This window comes from Manis javanica, chromosome 3 (genome assembly GCF_040802235.1).
Source record: "Manis javanica isolate MJ-LG chromosome 3, MJ_LKY, whole genome shotgun sequence".
In the NCBI taxonomy this organism is placed as follows: domain Eukaryota; kingdom Metazoa; phylum Chordata; class Mammalia; order Pholidota; family Manidae; genus Manis; species Manis javanica.
In genome coordinates, this window is record NC_133158.1 from 39,746,345 (window position 1) to 39,759,675 (window position 13,331).

General features: G+C 43.3%; 1 protein-coding gene across 24 annotated transcripts in view; it reads right to left on the reverse strand.

The window, feature by feature from the left end:
- PCBP3 (poly(rC) binding protein 3) overlaps window positions 1-12,431 on the reverse strand; it is a 285,967-nt gene extending 273,536 nt beyond the window's left edge. For 3 of the 24 annotated variants that reach the window (XM_073231215.1, XM_073231213.1, XM_073231214.1), the window contains exon 1: window positions 12,192-12,418. The gene's annotated coding sequence lies outside the window, so the exon portion shown is untranslated. Of the gene's footprint in view, window positions 1-12,191 lie in introns of all 24 variants that reach the window. The other 21 variants (XM_073231204.1, XM_073231201.1, XM_073231202.1 and 18 more) reach the window with 11 other exon arrangements.
- Between the last annotated feature and the right edge of the window lie 900 nt (window positions 12,432-13,331).

Consider the following 13,331-nt stretch of genomic DNA (forward strand, 5'->3'; position numbering starts at 1 on the left):
GAGTCCTTAGACACCCTGCTGGTGTCTAAGAATTGCTTAGTGTCATGAATTGGGGAAATCCACCCCACTCCTCCACACACACAAACACAAATTGGAACTGGGTCCAGGAACCCTACAAGAGAAATGAAACTTCCAACCTTACAGAAATAAAAGGAATTATAAAGTAACAGCATAAACCAACAAATAAGACAACCTGGGTAAATTCCTTGAAAGACAAAAACTGACTCAAACTTGAAAAGCAAAACTGATTTAACAAAAAAATAGAAAATCTGAACAGACCTAAAACAAGTAAAGACAGTAAGTTAGTAACTGAAATACTTCCCACAAGGAAATCCCAGGATCAGAAGGCTTCACTAGTGAGTTCTACCGAACATTTAAAGAAAACCAGTCCTTCACAGCCTCTTCCAAAAGACAGGAAAGGACCCTTCCCAAATCAGTCTGAGACTAGTATTACCCTGAATATCAAAACCAAAGATATCTCAAAAAAGAAAACTACAGACCACACTATGCCTTAAGAGTACAAGTAAAACTCCTCAACAAAATACTAACTGAATCCAGCAATACACAGTAAGGATTATTCACCATGACCAACTGGATTTACCCAAGGAATATAAAGTTGGTTCAACATACAAAAATCAATTCAAATTAATGTAAGCCACAACATTAATAAAGAACAAACACCACATGATCATCTCAACAGATGCAGAAAAAGCATCTAAAATCACTGCTTCGTGATAAAAAACAATCAACAAAATAAAAATAGAAGGGAATTTAATCAATCTAATAAAGAACGTCTACAAAAACCCACAGCTAACAACATACTTAATGGTAAAAGAACCAGAAGTTTTCCCCTTAAGATCAGGAACAAGACAAGGATGTCCATCCTTACCAAAACAATTCAATAGTGTACTAGAAGTTATAACCAAGGCAATTACACAAGAAATAAAAAGCATTCAGATTAGAAAGGAAGTAGTTATCTATATAGGCAGGTAACATAATCTTATATATAAAAAACTCTCAGGAATCCACTAGAAACTATTACAGCTAATAAACCCCATGCTCATGGATTGGAAGACTTACTATTAAGGTGGCAATACTCCCAAATTGATCTACCCATTTGACACAATCCCTATCAAAATTCTAAATGCTAGCTTCCTTTCATGTAGTAATTGACAAGCTAATCTTAAAAATCATATGGAAATGCAAGGGACAAGGAATAGCCAAAACAACTTTAAAATTCAGAAGAACAAAGTTGGATAACTCACACTTCTGAATTTCAAAACTTAAATTTAAAAGCTCCCCAAATCAGGGCTTGTGTGGTTCTGGCATACAGATATATAGATTGATGGAACAGAATCGAGAATCCAGACCATATTTATGGTCAACTGATTTTCAACGAAGATGCTAAGGTCAGTCAATGAGGAAATGCTCTTTTCAACAAATGGTGCTGGGACAACTAGACAGCCACATGCAGAGGAATGAAGTAAAACTCCTCCCTCACACCATATATAAAAATTAACTTAAAATGGATCAAAGACCTAAGTTTGAGAGCTAAACTATAAAACTCTTAGAAATCAACACAGGTGTGAATATTCGTGACCTAAGATGAGGCAATATTGCTTAAATATGACACCTACAGCCAAAAGAAAAAACAAGTAAACGGGACTTCAACAAAATTAAAACCTTTGGGCATAAAAGGATGTGATCAAAACAGTGAAAATAACTCACAATAGGAGAGGAAATATTTGTAAGTCACGTATCTGATAAGATACTAGTAAACAGTTCATTAAAAACTCCTACAACTCAACAAAAACACAAATTATCCAATTAAAATATGACCAAAGGATTTCAATACACATTTCTCAAAGGAGATACATAAATGGCCAATAAGCACAGGAAAAAGTGTATCAATTAGGGAAATGCTAATCGATACCACAATGAGATACTACTTTACACCCACTAGGATAGCTATAATCAAAAAAACTGAACATGACAAGTGTTGGTGAAGATGCAGAGAAACTGGAACCCGCATACACTGCTGGTGGGAACATAAAATGGTGCAACATCTTTGGAAAACATTTTGGCCGTTACTCAGGAAGTTAAACATAATAGAGTTACTGTATGACCCAGCAATTCCTCTCCTAAGTATATACCCAAAACAACTGAAAACACGTATGCATACAAAAACCGTTGGTAGCACTGTTGATAGCACATAATTCATAATAGCCAAAACAAAAGTGTAAAACAACGCAAATGTCTACCTACTGATGGATAAGCAAAATGTGAACTATCTATACAATGTAATATTATTCTGCCATAAAAAGGAATGATGAACCATAGACACTACAACATGAATAAACCTTGAAAATATACTAAGTGTAAGAAGCCAGACACAAAAGGACACATATTTATGATTCCATTCATATGAAGTGTCCATAATAGGCAAATCCTTACAGATGGAAAATAGATGGTTGTCAGAGACTGAAGGAGGTGGAGAATGGAGAGTTACTGTTAACAGGCACAAATGAGGTTTCTTTCTATGATGATGAAAATGTTCTGGAATTAGGTAGTAATGATGGTTGCACAACCTTGTAAATACACCAAAAATCACTGAATCCTTAACTTTAAAAAGATGGATTTTATGGCATGTAAATTATATCCCCAAAATTTTTAGGTAAATTGGAGGGCTTTTTAAAAGAATAAAGGGAAGTAAAAGCATTTTTAGAAAAAAAACTAGAAATGTCTACTACCAGCTGACCTTCAATATAGGAATTTCTAAAGAAGGCTCTTCAGGCAGAAGGAAGCTGACCCCTCAATGAAGGTCAGAAATGTCAGAGAGAAATGAAAAGCAAAGAAGAAATAAAGATGTGACTAAATTTAAATGAACACTGGTACATTAAATAATAACACTGTTAATGTGAGTATTATATTTCACTGAGTTTAAAAAGAACATATAGAATTAAATATATAGTAACAAGCACATATAAATTGGGAGGGGGTGAATGGAGTTCAAGTATTCTCCAGGCATGATGGCCTCTCCACAGCCCAGAGGAGGGCATAACTGTATTATGTGGATAACTTAATAACACTTATCTAATTTACATAGGAACCACAAAAAGAAAGATAGAAAGTAATCTCCGACATACTGGAGAGAGGGGAAAAGTAGAACAATTTTTTTTAAATCACAATACTGTTTTAAAATAACAGAGAAAAAGAGAAAAACACAGAAAATGTAGGACAAGAGATACATATAATAAAATTGTGGATTTAAACTCAAATAGGTTAGTTATTACATCTGATGTAAATGAGGTGCATGTTCCAATTAGAAGACAAAGATCATCAGACTAGATGAAAAAAATCTAAGTGTATAATCTCGGCAAGAGACAAATCTAAAGTATAAGAATATAGTACGGTTTGAAGTAAAATAATAAAAAAACAAAGATATTATGCAAATATGAGTCTAGAGAAAACTGGTATGGCTTTATTAGCATCAGATATATATATCATAAAGGCAAAGAGTCATTACTAGAGATAAAGAGGACAACTTGTAATAAAGTCTCAATTTATCAGGAAGGAATAACAATTTTAAATTTGCATGCCCCTAATAACATAGTCTCAAGAGTATATAAATAAAAATTGACAGAAAAATCAGAAGAGAGAAATCCATAATCATAATGAAATTATGTAATTATCTGATTAATGGATATAACAACCAGACAAAAAAATAGCAAGAAAACAGAAGATGTGAGTAAGATGCTTATCAAGTTAGCTGAATAGAATATATAGAACATTGAATATAATTCTTCTCAAGTACACAGGAACATTTGAGAAAGCTTACAGACCATATTCTAGGCTACAAGGCATGCAGCAAACTTCAAAGGATTAAGATCAAAAAGAGCAAGATCTTTGGGCAATGCAACTGTGCTGAAAAAGAATAAAATAAGAAAATATGCGTATTTTTGGATATTTGTAAGTATTTTTCTAAATGACCTACAAATCAAAGAAAAGGTCGAAATGGAGATCAGAAAATACAGTCTTTGCTTCAGCTGCTATAACAAAATGCCATAGTCTGGAGAGCTTAAACAACAGGCAATTATTTCTTACAGTTCTGGAGGCTGGGAGGTCTGAGATCAGGGTGCCGAAATGGTCACGGTCTGGTGAAGGGCCTCTGCCTGGCTTACAGACAGCTGCCTTCCTGCTGTGTCCTCTCATGTCAAGACGCAGAAAGAGAGCAAGCTCTCTGGTCTTTCCTTACAAGGCACTAGTAATCCCATCATAAAGACCTCACACCATGACCTCACCTAAACTGAATTACCTCCCACCTCAAAGTGACATCACATTGGGGGTTAGGGCTTCAACATATGAATTTGAGCGGGGGGCACAACTCAGTGTATATAGCACATATTAAACAATAATGAAAATATCTCAAATCAACCTCTGTATGATGCAGCTGAAGCATTATTCATATGGAAATGTATCACCTTAGGTGCACACAGTAAGAGAGAAAAGCTGCAAAATAATAAAATAAGTGTTTATCTCAAATTAGAGAGAACAGCTACAAGGAAGGAAAATTAAAGGCCAATTTCACAGATAGACAGGGTTGTAAAAATCTCAAAGTATTAGTATTTGGAATCTAATCTATATATTACAAGAATAAGGCAATATGAACAAGTTATGCTTATATGGTGGTCATCTGTCGGTAGTAGCATTAAAGTTTTTACTTTGCTTTTGATGCTAATCATTATTTTAGAAATTTTATAAATAAACACTATTTTTATGAATCAGGAAAAGTATTTTTGAATTAATAATTAATATTCTGTTGATCTCTCATCCTTATGAAATCAACTACTTAATGACTGGCAAGAAGAACAAGGAAGGGCCAGCTCAGAAGAGCCGTTTCCCATCAGTAATGGTAAGACGACAAGACCTTATGTGTCTCAATGTCTCTGGTTGAGAACAAAGAAAGGGTGGATTGGAGTACAAAAGGATTTACAAAGATAGGGATGTGATAATAGTTCGTAGGCTTTTTGCCCAGACATTAAGGGAGCGATCTCATACACAATGTGTCTATAAATAGAATCCATATTGCACTTTAATGAATAATTTAAAAGCACTTTGAAACAGGGTTAAGAAAACAGGAACTTAAATGCTCAAAAATCAATAGTTCTGTCCTATCCCAACCTAGTGAGTTATAGAAGCGGATGTTCGAGTTTTATATTATTTTTCAGAAACAATGGAAGCTGGATAGTTAAGAATCAAAAGGCTTAAAAACATCTACAAGATTTGTCTTAATAGTTGCATATTTAGAAATTTATCCTTCAGAAATTATTAAAGATATACACAATGATTTTTGTATAGGATATTTATCAAAACACTGTTTATGATAGTAAATATTTTAAAGCAGCATAAATGTCCAGCCAGAGCAAAGTGGTTCAAATTGGGACAACTGCTGGAATAGTATGCAGCCATTTAAAATCATATTTTAGGAAAATAGGATATGATACAAGGAAGTGCTATTTGGCACACAAAAAAAATTATTCCTAAAACATAATATGGAATGAATCTCAACTTTGGGATATGCAAATCATACATATACAAAAGTAGAAAAAAAAATTGGCTATCTTTGTGTGGAAAGATTACAGATAATGTTTTGTCCTTTATACTTTCTGCTGCTCCTGGTTTTCTACACCAAACATTTGTAACTTTTAAAAATGTTTTAAAAAATAATAAAAACCTGATTACCTCAAAAAGATTCAAACACCCTTCACCAACACAAACCTACTTCTACTGAGGGTGACTGGGAGGTCAGTACCAATCTGATACATTAGTTGTCTATAGATGCATAACAAACTATCACAAACTTAGCAACTTAAAAAATATATACATTTACTATCTCACAGTTTCCATAGGTAAGGAGGCTGGGCAGGCTTAGGGTCTCTGCAAGGCTACAATCATTGGCCAGGCAGTGCTCTCACTGGAAAGTTCAACTGGGGAAGACTCCACTCCCAAGTTCACTCAGGTTGTTGGTAGAAGGTGTCTCCTCGCCATCGGACTTCCTACTGGCTGTCCCTGGACACTGCCCTCAGCATCTAGAGGCCACCTGTAGTTCTTGCCATGTGGGCTTCCCACAAAGCCACTTACTCCAGCCAGCAAAGAGAGTTTCTAAGTGAGCCTCTAACAAAATAGAATTTTATATGGTGTAACAGTCATGGAAGTGACATCTCATCAATTTTGACATATTTTATTGGTTAGAAGCAAGTCATGGGTCCCACTTCAGTGGGAGGGGATTATATAAGGACATGAAACTAGGAGGTGGAGATCGTGGCAGGGCACCTTCAGAGTCTGTCCGCAGTAGCTCATCTCCCAGTGCAGAGCTCGGGCAAAGGAGGGAGTCTGCACTTGGATCTGAAGACTCTTCTGGTCAACTCCATCCATAAACAAACTGGTCCCTGCTCTTGGCACTGCTGGGACAGGATGGTGCAGCACGAGGAAAAGGAGAGCCCACTGAGTCAGGGCTAGTGCAGAGAATATCAGCAGGGAGGCAAGAACAGTGACAGCCTTCAAGACTGCTTAAGACTTAGATCAGTGGGAAGGAATGAGAAAGGGAAACTTTTCCTCCCCAGTAAGGAAAGGCAGAGAGGCAGGAATTCTCAAGGTGGTTCTGGACAGAGTAAGATGGTTTGTTCACAACAAACACAAACTAACATAATGTCTAGCTTCACATTCTGATGGGTCCCTTGATGACCAACACACTTGGAAAACCTACAACAAGACCTTGAGAGGAATACCATTTGAGTTCTGACTAACTCTGCAATGCTGGCAATCAATTAGCCTCCATAATGTGGTAAATACTGCTAATATTTATAAGTCTCCAGTTGTCCTGAACCTCCAGGACATGGAGGACTCCACCTCCCTACCCCATTTGAAACCAGGTATGGCCAGAATGATTCCTTCTGGCCAATGAAATGTAAGCAGAACAGACCAGTGGCCCTTCTAAAGTAATTAACTGCTGATGCAAAAGCCTCCATGTTCTAAAAGGGTCCATATCCAAAATACTTAAGAAGCAGTTTTGCCAAGCTTCCAAGGAACAAAATTCCTCCCTTTTGGAAACTATTGCAAAGATGATGAAACATTGCCTCGATACGAAATCTGAATAAGGGCAATACAAGAAAAGATTATTAGTGGCCAATACTTCTTATGAAAATACATAACAAAATCTTAAATGAAATATTAACATTTCGGGTCCAATAATTTTTAAATGTAGTACATCATGATTAAGTACAGTTTATCCCAAGAAATCAACGATGGCTTAAAATTATGAAATTAAAATATTTCATGTCTGCCACAATTTAAATAAGAATTCATAAAATCATTTAAATAGGTAAAGAAAACCATTTAATACAATTCAACATCTATTAATGATTTTTAAAATTCTTGTATCAAACTGTTAGTAGATAGGCCTAACAGTTACCCTAATAAAAAGAATTACCAAAAACACCACTAAACTTCTATTCAAGGCTTTAGAAGTACTGCCTGTAACAACTTTGTCTAGTGATCCAAACAAGGGAAATAAGACAAAAAATAAATACAAGATTTAAGGACTGGGGAGGAAGAAATGGAATTACCATTATTTACATGGAGAAGACAGCAACAAATGCACATATTTGTGAAATCTGGCATGCTGCAAAGGTAGCACTGCAGGTCCCTGGGGAAAGGATGTACTGGTACAACTGGCAATGCATTTGAAAAAATTCTACAACTCTCTCTCGACCTCACACAAAAGCAAATTCAAAGGGGAATATAAAAAGCAAATATTTAAACTTTTTTTTTTAAAGGAGGATCTCCTATGACTTTGGGATAACAAACGATTTCTTAAATAAGCTTGATAACCACAAACCATAAGGAAAAGACTGATAAATTTGCATTAAACACCTGTTCATCAAAACAACTTTTTTTAAAAGATAAAAAATAGGACACAAATAGAATCCAGCATATATAAAGAACTTCTAAAAAGCTATAAAAAGGACAACCCAGGCAACAAATGGACAAACAATTTAAGAATGCAATGTATAGAGAAGGAAACCTAAGTGGCCAATAAGCAGATAAAAAAATACTCAAACTCATCAGTAATCGAGATGCAAATTAAAACAGTGAGACAGTTCATATCTACTCAATTGACAACAATTAAAAAGTCAGAAGACACAAAGGATTATCAAGGACGTGAAGAACCAAACATTTGGGAAATAACTTTTACAACAGTTCTGAGGCTGGAACCAGCCACCCTATGACCCCACTCCCACTTGCAGGTGCAGGTCCACTCTCTCCTGGGTGCCCAGCACAGAGGGAAGGTGGCCTAGTGGGACAGGGCAAGTAGCAGGGATGCAGGCTGTGCAGACAGCTAAAAGGAGGACTTAAGTGGACCCAGGCAGATAAGACAATACCAGATGCCAGTCTTGCCAGGAGTTAAACTGGGCATCACCACCATGCTAACCTGGGCAACCTCCAACCAAACAGCAGCTGGATGGTTTCATCTTCTACAGCCAATCAGATCGTGTTGTTTCCTCTAAACTTCACCAGCTAAAACTTCCTAGAGCAGAGTCCCAAATTGTGCTATTATCCTGTGGCTACTCTGTAATTTTTACAAATTTAGTGGCTTAACACAACACAAACTAGTTACCTTAAGACTTATACCCATCTATACCCAAACAATCAAAACTCAGCCAAAGGCCACCTCCTCTTTGAAGCCTTCTCTGATTCCCAGCCTAAATGAATCACCCTTCTCTCCTCAAAACACCAACCCAGTTATGGGTGTGTCCCACTGCAGCTCTCAGTGTGGCCCCTGACCATCTGCTTACATGCCCCCTTCCCAGTCTGAAGCGAGGAGGAGTCCTTCAATGGTAAGTACTCTATCTCACATCCCTGTGGGCTCTCACAGCACAGGGCCTGGCAAAGAGGAGGTGATCACAGAGTATTTCTGAAGCTTGGAGGAGTCAGAAGGAAGTTGCCCTGAGTTTCCCACAACAAAACAGATGTCACAGCGTAACCTGGATAAACTGCACAGCTGACGGGGCCAAAGAACTAGTACAGAAGTTCATGACAAAAACCCGTTAGCAATCCACTGCTTAATTTGATGCACAATTTACTATTACATGGAAGAACCTCTGTACCACAAGCAACACCTATTATTTTTTATTGCTAACCTGTGGGCAGTTCTAAAGGAACAGACAAAATTAACCCCAAAAGAAACAGAGGACTTACCTGAAATGATTTACAAAGATGTCCTCAAAATTATAGATGAAAGAGCTGTTGCTCCAACACAGCAGGAAGGCCTGGCAACTGACTGAGAGCCCCACCACATATGCAGAGGGCGCCATCTCTCTCCATAATGGCTGAGAGGCCCCAGGGAGCTACAACAGACCTTGTTTAGGGACAAACAGACTGTCTTTGAGGGTATATATTATGATAAAGGATACTTGTTTTAGAGGGTGGTTGTTAAGGAAACAGAGTTCCATTTAACTTCAAAGGTTTCTTACTTGACGTACAGACTCTATCTAGCAAGGAAATTCCCACCTAGGGAGAACACTGAGCAATGGAAAAGGAATGCCGAGTTAGCACAATTATTCATCTTAAAAACAGAGACAATAACATGGCTTGAGTTTTTAAAAGACACACTTCCATTCAGGTTCAGTAGAACTCCCCTATTCACGTTTTCTTTAACAGTATGAATTCTGAAATTCGTTTTAGAACATATTCCAAAAGCACTCTTACCCTGGAAAAGAAATCTGAGATGAAAAAAAAAACAGAAACAGAGCGACACACATTCAGCACCATGGACAGTGGGCCTGGAACTCAGCTGTAAGAGTCTTTGCCACGAGTACTGAGAACTGAGCAGCAACAGAACTGCTCCAAAGTCTACGGTAGTCATTCATTCTAATGTTTAAGTTGTAGATGATTCCAGAATACTAGCAGCTATTTTTCTTTGATATGGCCAGTGAACAAGCCTTCTTCACCAAAGGGATGTACAACTCCCATCTACCAAGATCTCCTTCAGTGATCACTTTTAAAGATGTGAGATTTCTGTGAAAATAGGAAATGACTTTGCCACTGACACATGGCTACAGGTCCAGGAACTGAAATTATTGAAACTGAAACACAGCATCCACCCTTGAATGACTAGATTATTTCAAGGACCTCATGGGACTTATGTAAATATAACTACATCATGCTCTCAGCCTCCCTCAAATGACAGGAAAAAAAGAAAGCTTCTTTCTAAACATCTAACAAAATGAACCCATGTGTTGAAATGTTCCTATAAATATCTGAGAAATGCAACTATCAAGTTGTGTATGCTCTCCAGCCCTGAGCACTAATGAAGGTAAGTGGAAAAGTAATGTTCTGAGGTCCAATACGACTGCTAATGAGCACCACCTGCACTAACACCCGTCCACAGCCCTGGATTCTACACAGGCTGCCCAATCCTGTCAGTTATAAAGACCCCTTTATAATCAAGCTTCCTCAACACCTTAGAACGTGGAGTATTAACTAAGGAAATACATGAAGATATATATGAACCCTAAAGCACCAGGAACAAACAGGCACTGTGTACACAAGAGCATGTACCTACCAGTAAAAACAGCAGTGCTCAAAATAGCAGTTGGTCAGTGACTGCACTTAAGTCTGAAAGACCCCTTAGTTTCCGTGGGCCTCCATATCTAGAAACACCATCCACAACTACTTCAGTGCCTCCAGGTGCAGATCGGTGAGGGTCTGTATCTTGCAGACAGACTTGCAGAGCACCACTGTTTGTAAGCAGTCTCTTGGGACCACGATGGGCATCTCTGAAACATTTTACGATGACAGATTGTCGGTGCATAAGGGGACTGGGACCAGTTCTCTTCAACAGGGATGCATCCTTGCACACTTCCTCTGGTTCCCACATCGAGGGCAAATTAAAAGAGTAGCAAAGGGGGCACGGTTAAATTTCAGATGTGTGAAGGCCTGTGTCAGAGAAGAGTCTGCACCGGAGGGTCTACATACGCTCCAGTCTAGTCCCCAAGGCCCGCAGCTGTCCTTTCCCTCCCGGTTAGTCACACACCATAAATCCTTGCCAGCGGAGAGTGCCCTTAGCTCACGGCAGGGCAGGAAGCCCCAGACGCCCCTGTCGCCTTGAAGGAAGGTAGGAAGATGATAACCTGAGCGATGACATTTAAGACCTGACTTTCTGCTAACTTTCAAATGTGTTATGCAAGTAACATACTTCAGAGTAGGAAGAAAAGAATCAGAAACGCCAGGAGGTGAAAAACACTTTCGCTAAACAACACTTTCGAGCAGACACCCGTGGGAACAGTAAGAGGCAAGTCTGACCGCCCCGTAACGGAAGAAGGAGACAGCGACCTAAGAAAGGGCCGCGCACCGGCCCCAGCGACCTGCTCCTCGCCCCCGCGCAGGCCCGGGCAGGGCTGGCGAGGGACGGCCGGGCCCTCTTCCCCGCGCCCGGGCGCGGCTCACAGCACCGAGAAGCCCCGCGGCCCCGCCCGCCCGCGGCGGACGCTTCTTCCCCAGAGTCCTTCTCAGGCATGAGCGACGAGACTGCGAGCGCCCAGAGATTCAAGCCTCCGAAGTCCTCCGCAGGACCGAATCGCGGGGAAGAGGACGCGGGCTGGGCGGCGGGCCCGCGGACGCCCTCGTGAGCGCGCGGGTCCGGCTCCCACCTCCCGGGCAGGGAGCGCGGGGCGCGGGGGTTCGCGCTCCGCCCGAAGCCACTTCACCGCCTGGTCTTTAAACCCTGCCCGCGCCCGGCTTCCGTCCAGCTCCGGCTGCGTGGCGAGCTCGCGGCCGCCGGCCGGGCGCTGACGGGCGGGGGTGCGAGGCCGCCGGGCCCCGGGGGAGCACGGGGGGCGGACCAGGGCCGCGCGCGGGACCCCGGCCCCCTCCCCGCCCCGCGGCCTCGGCCCCCGGCCCGCCCGCCCCGCGCCGAGGCTGCCGGCCGAGTAGGGCCGGGGAGCGGGGCTCGCGCTCTCCGTCTCCGGGCTGGGGGCTCGGCGGGCCGGGACGCGCGCCCCTTCTGGAAGCCCCGAGGGCAAGGTGGTGGCCGCAGGAAGGGTCCCCGACGCCCACTCCGACCTCCAGCCGCGACCCAGAACCACGACCAGGACCCCAGTCGTCGCCGTCGCCCGCCACCACTCACTCACCTCTCCCGCGGCAGGAGGCGTGCCCGCTGGCCGGCCGGCAGGAACTCGGCGCGGGGCCGCGGGCTGGTACCGGGAAGAGGAAGGCCGCAGCGGCGGAACCTGAGGCGACCAAATCTGAGGCGACTGAGGCGACCGAGGCGACTGAAGTGGCAGCAGCGGTTCCTTACACTCCTGCCGACTCTCTGCGCGCGGCGCGGGCCCACCCGCTCTGCGCCGCTGACCAATCCCGTGCCGCCCGCTGTCTCAGGCCCCGCCCCCGCCCAAGTGCGGCAGGTGGTGGGGTGCCTCCGAAAGCGCGCGCCGCAGACCAATCGAATGGCGGAACAACGACAGGCGAGACCAATCGGAGCCCGGAAAGCTCTACCAAACAAACCAATTAGCGTCTCGGGGACGGGGCCAATGACGATGGAGGTGGTACAGAAAAAATTCTTGGACAGGGGAGGAGGCGTGGTCTCAGGCAGGCGGCTCAGTAGCCCACTGTGGGGAAACAGGCGGCCGGGCCATAAATGGAAAACGGCCATGGGCGGAGCTGCGGCGGACCCAAGGAGGGGCGGAGTCGTGAGTGGAAAAAGGGGGAGCAACGGGCAGGTGACTGCTGTGGGCGGTGCTAGGAGCGAACCACGTGATGATGGCCGGGGCGCGTCCCGCCGTGGGCGTGGCCACGAGTGGGGGCAGGTCCGGGGACGGGAGAGCCGCCTGCTGCTGGCCAGGGACGCGGCTTGGGACCCGGAGCTGGGGCGTGTCCCTGGACTGGCGGGTGCGTGGTCTGGGTCGGCCGCGGTCGGGGAGGCGGGGCCGGCCACAGGTGGGGCCGGGAACGCGTCGCCAGCCAGGCGTGGCCTGGGGAGGGTCCCTGGGCGTGGAGGGGGCGGATCCGAGGCGGAGGCGTAGCCACAGGTGAGAGAGGTCAGGACCCCGGAGGGCGGGGCCGAGCCCGCCGCTGCCCTTACGCGCGCCGCCCCGCGTGCCTCCCCAGCCCACCCAGCACGCGTGGCTGCGCTCAGACATTTTCCAGTGACCCGAGGAGGGTGGCTAGGTGTCCTCGGGGGTTCGTCGCTTTGCTGTCCCCGGTTCGTCCTGCGCCGCCTTCTGCGGCGTTGCTGCCATTGCGCTCGTCTCCCTAGACTTGAACCCTCGTGT